The sequence below is a fragment of the Eriocheir sinensis genome, chromosome 11 (genome assembly GCF_024679095.1).
Source record: "Eriocheir sinensis breed Jianghai 21 chromosome 11, ASM2467909v1, whole genome shotgun sequence".
Taxonomy (NCBI): domain Eukaryota; kingdom Metazoa; phylum Arthropoda; class Malacostraca; order Decapoda; family Varunidae; genus Eriocheir; species Eriocheir sinensis.
Window position 1 is genome coordinate 21,002,829 of NC_066519.1, and position 10,000 is coordinate 21,012,828.

Sequence of the window (10,000 nt, forward strand, 5' to 3'; positions counted from 1 at the left end):
GTGTGGAGAGGGGAAGAAAGAGTGGGGAAGAGGCAGGGAGGATGGGGAGAAGAGGATAGGAATAGACTCGCGCAAGTTGTTTGGAAATAGTTCAGCGAAGATGGGAGGGAGGAGGAAAAGGAGGAAAAAGAAGGAAGGAATAGAATGAGGATGAGAGAGAGGGATGATGAGGGAAGAAGGGAAGTGGGAAGATAAGAGGTATTTCAGGATAGACTGAGAATAAAAATAGGAAAGACTGTGGAGAAGGGCGAGAGATTAAAAAGAACGAAGGAAGGATGAAGAAAAAGAAAAAGAATGGGTAATGAGAGATAGGGAAAAGGGAATGTATGGGAAGAAAGGGAAGAGGACAGGAGGGGTGAAGAAAAGGAATGGGATGAGGAGATACTGTGGAAAGGATTACAACGGAATAGGAGCAAGATTAAGATGATGTGAAATAAGGATGAGGATATACGATAAGAATAAGATAGGGGAAACAAAGAAAGGGAAGGACAGACTATTATATCTCATTACAAACCTAGCAGCACATAAGCCTATATTCACTGTATTAAATCTATGTATATTTACGTAACTGACTATTTTTCACGTAAGGAATACAAAATATCTTCTTCACAGTTTTACAGATATTAAGTAAAAAAAAAAACACCTCCTTCCCTTCTTCGTGGAATCTACTTCAATTTCAATATTTTAACTTCCTTTCCCCCGATGATTTTTCTTTATTTACTCCATTTACTTATTCATTCCATCACTCACACTTCCATCCACTCCCACCCTCACTTTCCACACTATTTTCCACCTCTCTCAGTGTTCATTATTCACTCACTCACTCACTCACTTCCAACTTCCCTTTCTTTCTCTTTCCTATTTTTATTTTCTGTGCTGTCTTTATTTATGTATGGTGGAAGGCGTTAATTTTGACTTACCCGCTCACAAACTTATAATCCTAATCTTTTTTATATCTTTTTAAACATTCTCCAGTAGGGCTGTCTCTAATTATGTGCCTAAAGATAAAACTCTACATAATTAGTCTCTCTCTCTCTCTCTCTCTCTCTCTCTCTCTCTCTCTCTCTCTCTCCCTCGTGTCTGAAGGAGAGAGAGAGAGAGAGAGAGAGAGAGAGAGAGAGAGAGAGAGAGAGAGAGAGAGAGAGAGAGAGAGAGAGAGAGAGAGAGAGAGAGAGAGAGAGAGAGAGAGAGAGAGAGAGAGAGAGAGAGAGAGAAATTCCCCAACACATCACTGTCCGTAAGTCCCCCAACACTGTCGCAACACACCCTCGTCCCTTCAGGAGGAGGAGGAAGAGGAGGAGGAGGAGGAGGAGGAGGAGGAGGAGGAGGAGGAGGAGGAGGAGGAGGAGGAAGAAGAAGAAGAAGAAGAAGAAGAAGAAGAAGAAGAAGATGAAGAGAAAGAAGCAAGAGAAGGAGTAGGAGTAGGATGAGTTGTATGCGGTGGTAGGCAGAGGAGGAGGAGGCAGAGAAAGAGAACTGGTAGGAGGCGGAGGAGGAGTCTGGCCTCGACCAAGCCGTCCTCAGCAGAATCAAAACAAGCGGGAGACAATGAAAACAGGAGACCCGCCACGGCCAGATAAACAAGCCTGTGTGTGTGTGTGTGTGTGTGTGTGTGTGTGTGTGTGTGTGTGTGTGTGTGTGTGTGTGTAGATAGATAAGAAACACTATAAATTCAAGAACTAGGACAGGGAGGAACGGAAGAAAGAGTTGAGGAGAGTAAGGAGCAAAGACAAAGAGGAAGAAGAGGAGAAGGAAGAGGAGGAGGGGGAAGAGGAGGCTGAAAACACTATATAAACCTAAACCCAAACAAACCCAGGTCGTTCCTTTCCACAAGACACGGGGAGGCAGAAGAGGCGACACGAGGCAACTAATTCCCTTGACAAGAATCGCCTTTCACTTACTGCCACCACGACTACGAACACCACTATCAACACCACCACCACCTTACTCCTTCCTCCTGCTGCTCCTCCTGCTGCTACCCCTCCTCCTCCTCCACCTGTACAGCACATAGCAGAGTCTGATATTAAACCCGAAGGAGAGTTACACGGGCATCCTCATGTGAACTGCGGCGCATTAGACCAGTTAATGTGGAGTGTAGATGCGGCGTCGGCGAGAGGCAACCGACTACACCAGAGGCCGAATTAGCATACACGGTGACAGAGAGAGAGAGAGAGAGAGAGAGAGAGAGAGAGAGAGAGAGAGAGAGAGAGAGAGAGAGAGAGAGAGAGAGGAATAGATAGACACAGATAGATAGACAAATAGATATACACACACATACAAGAGACACAGACAGATACACAGACAGACAAAGGGGGAGACAGTATTGCATGGATGTGTGTAAGTGTTATGGTGTGTGTGTGTGTGTGTGTGTGTGTGTGTGTGTGTGTGTGTGTGTGTGTGTGTGTCGGCGGGGGAGGGGTCCATGATTAGATCCGTGAACTCCCAAAAATGTAGAACCAATATATATTCCAGAAAAGAAGTGATGATGTTGATGAAGAGGAAAATGTTAGATGAACGAACACACACACACACACACACACACACACACACACACACACAGAGAGAGAGAGAGAGAGAGAGAGAGAGAGAGAGAGAGAGAGAGAGAGAGAGAGAGAGGCACACATACTCATAACAATTATAATACTCATCAATTACTGTAAAAAATATATATATGATACTTCGAAAATCTATATAATGGATGTTAAGAAAAAAGAAACAGTAGCAGTAGTAGTAGTAGTAGTAGTAGTAGTAGTATCACTAAGGACGTAATGAAGAAAAGAAGAAAATACCACAATACATTTCAGTAAAAACTACGATAGCAAAAGCAACACCACAACCACCACCACCACCACCACCACCACCATCAAAAACAACAACAACAACAACAACAACCCTCACGCCCACACACCAATTAGACGTCCTGTCAATTAGAAGATAAATCACCTGTAACACACAAAGAGCGAGAGCGAGAGAGAGAGAGAGAGAGAGAGAGAGAGAGAGAGAGAGAGAGAGAGAGAGAGAGAGAGAGAGAGAGAGAGAGAGAGAGAGAGAGAAAATCACTCGATACAACTTCGCGCACTATTACACCATCACGGCTCACCATCACCACCATCACCGCCAACACCACCGCCGTACCTGTTACCTGTATTTTATTCCCAGGTATTATTTTTTGCGGCTTAATAATCACCAACTGTAGGATTTAGCGGAGGGCTTACGTACCTAATAGTGAAGCAGTGATTGTGTGCGGTAATGGAGGCGGTAGGGAGGGAGGGAGGGGAAGGGCGGAAGGGAGAGAGAAGGGTAGGTGGAGAGACAGGTAGGAGAGGAGGGAAAAGGGAGTGTAGCTAAAGGGAGAAATGTGCGTTCACGGGCTGTTAGGTCAAAAGGATGTGTGTGTGTGTGTGTGTGTGTGTGTGTGTGTGTGTGTGTGTGTGTGTGTGTGTGTGTGTGTGTGTGTGTGTGTGTGTGTTTCAAATGGCTGTGTTTCATGTACGTATACTGCGAGAAAAGTTACTACAATGCTTAACCTTTTGCCCCGACACACACACACACACACACACACACACACACACACACACACATAATCAATTATTCAACTATTTTTACTTTTGTTTTTTTTACAGAGAAGACGAAGATAATTAAGAAAAGAACAAGAAAAAAACAGCTACTACTACAACCACTACTACTACTATTACTACTACTACTACTACACTTAACTAGAATAACCATCCTCATTATTTTCATTTTCCTGTCTTTCATTTCACACATTGTACCACATTCGCCAATTCCTCCTCCTTCTTCTCCTCCATCATCTTTTCCTCATTCTCCTACTCCTTCTTCCTCCATGATAACTCACATGCTCTCCCTAATGAAGCTTGCAGGTTAAATGATCGAAAATTTACCTGTAAAATGATGGTCTGAGGAGCGCTAAAATTATCTTGAGTGGCTTTGACCTCAAAAATACTCTGATCCGGTGGAGGGGAGAGAGAGAGAGAGAGAGAGAGAGAGAGAGAGAGAGAGAGAGAGAGAGAGAGAGAGAGAGAGAGAGAGAGAGAGAGAGAAAGAGAGAGAAACCGCATGATATAACAAACAAAGCGAAGAAGGACACACACACACACACACACACACACACACACACACACACACACACACACACACACACAGGACAATAAGCATGCCGAACAACGACCTTATGTCCTCCTCTTCTTAGTTAATAAGGTCCGCTCGGTGAGGCATGAGAGAGAGAGAGAGAGAGAGAGAGAGAGAGAGAGAGAGAGAGAGAGAGAGAGAGAGAGTAAAGCTAGGGAGAGGAGCAAGAACAGGAAAATGTGTATGAGATGGGAACGAATAGTGTATCCTTGATGTATGGAGGGAAACTATGTAAAGAAATGGAATAGAAAAAAAGAGATTAAAAAGTAGGTATTTTGAGTAGATAAAAGGGAGTATGAACAAAAGAGAAAGAGGAGAGTTGGAAATAGGAAAAGGGGAAAGGACTCTCTCTCTCTCTCTCTCTCTCTCTCTCTCTCTCTCTCCGAACACCCACGCCGTATGCTAAACACCCTTCAACATGCTAATAAGGTTACCCACTCACTATACAACAAAGACCTCCTTGAAAACACACACCATGGAAAGAAAACGGGAAGACACTAGCTATTGTCTCTTTCTAGGCTAACCCGTTTTCTATTCTTCACCCTTTTTTTTCTAACTGTATCGACGAATCCATTGTGTCTTTTTTAGGTCTAATTTCGTTATCTCAAAGTGTTCCTGGATGTTTGTGTATAGCGTTGTTTGTTTGTTTGTTTGTTGTATGTTTGTGTTGTTGACGGCCAGTAGTTTGTTCACGATCAATATTTTCTGTAATCATTTTTTTTTTTTTCTAACCAAGTAGTCTGCCTTTTTTCTGCTTTTTATTTGGCGTAAAAGAGAGTGAGTGACCTTTCAGATAAAAAAATACCTTCTCTGGTTTGATAGAGTCTGACCTTTACTTTTATTTTTGTTTTTCATTCCGGAGACCTTTTCATTTTTATGCTCACCTTGGTCCGCTTGTTTGGAAAAAGAAAAAAAATATATGTACAGAAATGTGTTGATGATTCCTAAAACATGTGAACATCTCATTGTTATTTCCAGGTGGCCTTCAGATAGAGACTAGAAATAGACAGTCAACAGAAAAGTCTTTGTTCTGTTGAAAATGAGGAAGAGAAGGATTAAAAAAAAGCTTGATTCATAAGTAGGGATAATGACCTCTCTCTCTCTCTCTCTCTCTCTCTCTCTCTCTCTCTCTCTCTCTCTCTCTCTCTGATTGGTAAAACAAGAACGGTACGCGTTTTTATAAAGCATTTTTTTTTACCGCAAAGAAAGCAGCTCACAGGCAAAAAAAAAAAAAAATGAAAATGAAAAAAAGCCCGCTAATAATAAAATGCCCACAAGAACAAGATAAAAGACGAGAAAAATAAATAGAAAATAAAAACAAATAATACATTAAGATAATTACTCAACTACCTACGCAATTTCTTCTCCTATAATTGGCTTTGTCCGTCAGCAGCAGCAGGTCCTTAATGATTCCCAATTAGGAGTTACAAAGTGGAAGGCAAATGCGCATGACAAAAAACGGGAACGAAATTGGCCAGAAAAAAGAGGAGAAAGAGAGAGAGAGAGAGAGAGAGAGAGAGAGAGAGAAAAGAAGAAAAGTTAACTCCGCGAGGGAAAGAAAAGCCAAAGTGTGTTTAATTGACTTGGGTGAAAAGCTGCTAAATTGCTCCAAGAATGTGTGTGTGTGTGTGTGTGTGTGTGTGTGTGTGTGTGTGTGTGTGTGATCAACCAGACAATTCCTTTAATGAGTTATATATCACCGGAGACTGAATTAGTTTATCACATATTACTATTTCCTCCTCCTCTTCCTCCTCTTCCTCTTCCTCTTCCTCCTCCTCATTCTCCTCTTCATTCCTCTTTTTGTTTTCCTCAGCATCCTCCTCTCACCTCCTCCTCTTATATTCCTCTTACATCTCTCCCTAAGCATCTTGGAACATTGACTCCTCCTCTTCCTTCTCCTCCTGCTCTTTCTCCTCTTCCTTTCTCTCTTTTTTTTCCTCAGCTTGCTCCTCCTACTCACTCCTCTTCTTATATTCCTAAGCATCTTGGAACATTGACTCCTCTTCCTTCTCCTCCTCCTCTTTCTCCTCTCCCTTTCTCTTTTTTTTCCTCAGCATCCTCCTCCTACTCACTCCTCTTCTTATATTCCTCTTGCACCTCTTCCTAAGCATCTTGGAACATTACCTCCTCCTCGTTCTCCTCCTACTCCTCCGCTTACATTCCCAAGCCCTCCTTCTTCTCTTCACACTCCAATGCTCTCCCTCTTACTTTTTTCCGTCATCTTTCAACATCTCCTCCTCCTCTTCTTCTTCCTTTTGCTTCCCCATCCTCGTCTTTAAACTACATATCTGCGCATATTTCAAAACGTTCATTCACGTATCCTCCTCCTCCTACTCCTCCTCATCCTCCTCTTCTTCCTCTTGCTTCCCCATCCTCGTCTTTAAACTACATATCTGCGTCATATTTCTAGACCTTCATTCACGTATCTCCTCCTCCTCCTCCTTCTCCTCCTTTTCCACACACATTACAGACAGAATTTAAAAAGGTATAAAAGACGGACTGGCGGCATGTGTCATCGTGAAAGGGACATGTGGGGAATGTTTAGCCCGGTGTGACATCAACCAGGGATTGTGTAAGAGAGAGAGAGAGAGAGAGAGAGAGAGAGAGAGAGAGAGAGAGAGAGAACTAAAATCGTGTCACTTACTTTATATTATCTTAGTAGTGATGAATGGTAGTCGTAGATTCGTAGTCGTCGTGGTGATAATCTTGGTGGTGATCGTTCAACGGCTTGCATTTTCCATTCTCCAAGCCACCGGGAGTGTAATTAACCTTATTTTCTGTTGGAAAAAATAAAAACCAGAAATTAATAATCTTGCCTTTCCCTACCGTAAGATTTTTTTATTGTTGGATAATGGAAGAATGAAATAATGAGGATGTGGCATTATTTTTATTCCATGGAGGCTAAATATATTACTAAAACAAATGATTAAACAAATACATACTTTAAAAAGGTAAATAAATAAATAAAAATGCAAAACTTATCAATTTATATACTTGTTTGTGAATATACTAAATAATACTTTCAGAGAGGCTACACAAAATATTAAACTAAATCAGTAAACAAACAGATAAATCTCTATATAAATGTGTAGCATTCAATTCATGTATTTATCAATATATTTACTCACTTATTCTTTAAAAGCTTGGAGTGAGGAACAGTACTCGCTTCACTATAATTAATTACTGAGCCTCCAGGGAAAATTAGGCTACATTGATTAAATTGCTGTTATAGGAAATATCATATTACACAGGATAATTAAGTTCATATTGAAGCTGGTGCTGAATATTAGGCTGTAAATTTCCATGGCTAATTAATTTCCGATTGACATTATAAGGGTAATGACGAAGGCTAATTGGACGATACTACGTAGGCTAATATATTACGGATTGACATTATTTGGTTAATGAATACACTAATTAAGCAATACCACCTGTAGTAGGCTCAACCGCCCCGATTAACACTATAAGGTTAATTACGGCGCCGCAGCGATAAACACCCGGAAAATACGGTCCCGGGACTTGCGTTGTGCTGTGGACATTTTACCGAACAAACAAATGGGAGGCAAAATATATCGCCGCTGTGCTTCCGTACCAAGAATACAACGCCGCACTGTTCAATACTATTTTATTTATTAACGCAAAACTGAGAAAAAAATCTATAGGCTATTAAGTTTTACATGGCTATTATATTAAGTGTTACATATTACAAAAAAAAAAAAAAATCATGAAGAGTTTGCTGGTGCGGGAACTCAAAAACAAAAGATTTGCCCCCCAAAAATAATCTCAAAACCAAGTGAATCGTATAACTAACACTAGAAACCTAAAATATTGTGTCAAGTCAAAACATGTTCAATTTTGACGACCAGTTTCTGCAAATTAACCCGTGCGTGTACCAAGAACATCCTGGGAGATTGAAGAAGTGAGCAAAGCAAAACTGAGGTGGGGCGATCCGCGTTATTGGACAGGTGGTGCGTACTCAGTGTTACCATTCAGCAAGCACCCACAACAAAGAAAGTGACGCAGGGTTACCAAATTATCGTACTCAGCCACTCAGCACATCGTATTTTCCGGTTTCTGACACACCTATCGCAAACAAACACCAATAAGTAATGCTTTTAACGATGACTTTAGCTGAAATCTCGTTATCTGTGTGGGTAGGAAGGTTTGGGGCCCTGGAACTGATAAATGCGATGTTTTGAGTACGATAATATGGCAACGCTGGAGCGACGTCCTATTCTTACCTTATTTCCGCCTTTCCGCCAAGTGTTGCAACCACGCCACGGATCACCAGTACACGCCAGGCACTCACGTTGATGCCACTCGCTCACAATCATTCACTTGGACTTGATGATAGCGAGGAAAGTCAAAAAATAACAACCAAGGAGCGGCAGGTCCAATCCCACCCCTCGCCTGCCACACGTGCTCCGGGATAGATACCTGCGCCATCTCACGCCTGGAACATAAACTCTCTCATTCCTGCGTCACGTCTGTTAGAAGTCTATTTTTATGTGATTCATATATAATTATTTTTCTTTTAAGTAATGGGGGTTAATATATACATTTAACATACCTATTTACAGTGATTGTAAGGGATTCTCGTCGACCCAAACACGGTACGGTACTTCAGGTTCGTCGTTTTCGTCACGCCGCGTCAGGGAAATGTAGTTTTTTCAGCGGGAACGATGGTATTTGCTGAGGCTGCCAGCGTAATCAATAGCCCTTGGTAGTTTCTTTATATTTCTGTACAAATTTGGTTTACGTTGACTCATGTGTGTTGTAGAAAGGGTAGCAGTGCCTTCTTTCCTATTATCAACATAGCCTACTAAACAATATGAACTTTATAATATATTTTTCTCTTGTGCTCATTAAGTTAAATAATCAATCAGAGCGGAATTAATTGCACTTGGTAATTTCTTTACATTTCAACACTAATTTGGTGTACGTTGGTTTATGTGCGTTGTGAAAAGTGTAGAGTGTTTTCGTTGGTATTATTATCATAGCCTACTAGCTTATAGTTTCCTTGTGCTCATTAAGTTAAATAATCATAATCGGAACATACTTGAACTTGGTAACTTTATATTCCAACACAAATTTGGTTTATGTTGGATCAGATGTTTTGTAGAAAAGGTGTTTTAAACTTACCTGTGTATTATATTACAATAGACGACAATATTTTCAGTTTTCATAGTTATTTTTATCCTCAGTGAGTTAAATTTACGTTTTGCACATTTCTGCGAGCCATCAAATCTTGGTGTGTTAATCTTACTCAATTAATTAATCTCTTTATATTCCATTCTTTCAACTGATCTACTTTAGGTTATATGTTTCACTAATTCGCTTCTTTATCAATATCCTTTCGCCATTCTTTCTAATTCATATCTGTCTCTAATCTCGTTGATTTAAACTACACGTTTTACATATTCTTTTTCTTCCACCTTGATCCTTTAAATACCTCTATCATAATATCTTTATCTGCGTATTTATCATATTCTTTTCATCTTGACTTTATCCCTTAAATATCTCTATTAGTCATTTATATTTAACGTATTTCGTAAATATTCCTTCCCTCCCCAGACGTAAGCTCCTCTCACAAAAGGTTTCAACTCCATCTTACGTGTGTGAAGATTGCTCTGAATCCTCCCATTAAAGTGGCATTAGAATCTCACTGTTTTGGCGGCGGGAAGTCAAAGAGTCGCTTTTATGAATGTTTCTCACGTTCCCTGTATATTTCTGCAGACGAGACCCTCATGAATAGATTACGCGGAGGGGCCAAGTAATGCTATTCCTCGTGGCTTATGTCAGGTGTTAACGGATAATGGTGCAGCATATTAATGAGTGCAGGTGAGACGAA

General features: G+C 40.8%; 1 long non-coding RNA gene across 1 annotated transcript in view; it reads right to left on the bottom strand.

Annotated features, from left to right (window-relative positions):
- Positions 1-8,591, bottom strand: part of LOC126997204 (uncharacterized) — a 32,583-nt gene extending 23,992 nt beyond the window's left edge. Inside the window, exons 1-2 of the long non-coding RNA XR_007751948.1 lie at positions 8,391-8,591; positions 6,794-6,926 (exon numbers count right to left, since the gene is read on the bottom strand). This is a non-coding gene — a long non-coding RNA (uncharacterized LOC126997204). The remainder of the gene's footprint in view (positions 1-6,793; positions 6,927-8,390) is intronic.
- Between the last annotated feature and the right edge of the window lie 1,409 nt (positions 8,592-10,000).